Source organism: Halyomorpha halys, unplaced genomic scaffold (assembly GCF_000696795.3).
Source record: "Halyomorpha halys isolate HHAL.00 unplaced genomic scaffold, Hhal_1.1 Scaffold1392.1, whole genome shotgun sequence".
Lineage (NCBI taxonomy): Eukaryota > Metazoa > Arthropoda > Insecta > Hemiptera > Pentatomidae > Halyomorpha > Halyomorpha halys.
In genome coordinates, this window is record NW_027104914.1 from 81,807 (window position 1) to 83,908 (window position 2,102).

Here is a 2,102-nt window from a genome sequence, read left to right on the forward strand (position 1 = left end):
ATAAATATCATTTCTCAAACATATTTTACAGCATTAGATACAAGCTGTGTTTAATGACTATATTTATATTTTTTGTGGCCATATTTTCATACATGTAATACAACAAAGGTTTAGTAATAATACTAAGGATCTTTATTTGTTTAAATTTAAGTTTAAATTTAAAAGGCCAATGAGGACAGGAATTGTAATGTTTTACGTGAAATTTTCGGAAAATCCTGTTAGTATCTTTTATTAGTTGATCGTTTATTAAGATGAATGTATTTAAAAATAAAAAAAATAATTATTCATTATAAAAAAACTTGCTTTTATTGATAATTTTTCCTCATCAATTTCGTTTTTTCTACTTACCATAGAACCTAAATACTTCAACCTTTCTACCTTTCAAACGTATTTCCTCCTATATCTATATCACCGAAATTGCTCGAGTTTTTACTGCTAACAATATATTTAGTTTTATCTAAATTTATTTCAAGACCTAGTTCCTTATTGGAGTTTATTAACGTGGTTCCACATATATTGGTAATAAAAAAATTCTATAGCCAATTTTGATAACTGAGAAAGAAAATTGTAAACTTTAATATATTTCTTTAATATATTTACCACTGAAGTTATACAATGTCATCTACCTAAGCAGACTGTAAGTGCCATAAATCGCATGAACAACGGAGTCCCCCACCACCACGGTCCGTCTCAGGGACGGGCCCGTTAACTAGGCCAGTGCATCCGCTGTAACCGGCCCGGCGCCGGAAACAGTTGGTCACCGTGGTTCTTCAAAGGAGGATAACATCATCCCTTAAATGTAAGAAAATTACTTGTTTTTCTTCAGTAGGAAATCTATAAAAAGTTTCCGTGCATTAGTAGACAATGCACTCAGATGTCCGTAATCATGATGCTCCGTACACGTGAAAGCAAGTTCATTACATTAACTTTATTATGTCAACATTATAAAATGATTATTAAAGGGAATGGATCAAAACATTATAATAAAATAAAATTTACTTCATTTTTGGGATTATATTTCCATTGCAAGAGTTTAATAACCTAAAATATAGGTTACTATCAGTATAATCATTGTATTTAATTAATGTTTTTTCACCAAAACGAATTTAATGGGCTTATTTTTCCAAAATTTATTTTAGTTTTTTTTTTTCCTTGCATAAGCAAATAAAAAATCAGTCCTGTCGTTAAATCTAATCCTGAAGTGGAGGGCACCACGCATTGCTATATTTCGCTCTATTCCATCATCACAAACAAATAAAAATACGATTAACCTCCCGAATACTTCTCTATTCGTGAATTTTTTACACGAATAAACAATTATTCGTACAAAAATATACGATTAACCATCCGAATACTTTTATATCCGTCAATTTTTTGCATAAATAATCTTTTATTTGAAAAAAATAAGTGATTAACCATCCGAATACATTATTATACATATAATTTCATTAAGACATATCTTATCTTACAGTACCTTTATATATTTTATAATCGCATATAAACTAATTTTAAGTTTTCTGATTACTAACATATTAGGGTCCATTTATATGTTTTGGGACATGCAGAATATGAAAATGCTATCGATTTTAGGATCTCTTATTGAATTATTTTAACTTTTCTGATTTCTAACATATAAGGGTTCATTTTTATGTTCAGGGATTGAAAGAATTGTTTTTTCATCTCTCAGGCTTTGGTTAAGCAGATGGTATGGTCATTGGTCTCAGTGTTAACATGTTTACATGTTAACTACACCACAGAGTGTTATCGCAGAGCAACATCACGGTGTTATCGCAGAAGGCATAGTAGAAGTATAGGCTGGGAGGACAACATCGCACGCATTTTTTCCACACCGTAGTTCACAGTTCTCATTCCCCTGGACTTAAGTATAATTTAGGTATTTTTTTTCTGTAAATTTTAAATATAGCTTTCATTTGTTATTTCTTTGTTAATTTCCATTTTATTTATCAAAAGAAATTTCTCCGTATGAAGCGCTTCCCGCAACCTGTATTAAACAAATCAAAGGTTTTTTTTTTTGGTTTTTTTCCGAACCTTCTAAAACAGAAATAAAAAGTGAATTAGTATGTGCATTACTGTGAAAAAGA

The 2,102-nt window shown here is 30.0% G+C and overlaps 1 protein-coding gene across 4 annotated transcripts in view; it reads left to right on the forward strand.

The window, feature by feature from the left end:
* Positions 1 to 723: 723 nt before the first annotated feature.
* Positions 724 to 2,102, forward strand: part of LOC106689551 (uncharacterized) — a 39,719-nt gene continuing 38,340 nt past the window's right edge. For 2 of the 4 annotated variants that reach the window (XM_014434569.2, XM_014434571.2), the window contains exons 1-2: positions 724 to 799; positions 1,688 to 1,894. The gene's annotated coding sequence lies outside the window, so the exon portion shown is untranslated. The remainder of the gene's footprint in view (positions 800 to 1,687; positions 1,895 to 2,102) is intronic. The other 2 variants (XM_014434573.3, XM_014434576.3) reach the window with 2 other exon arrangements.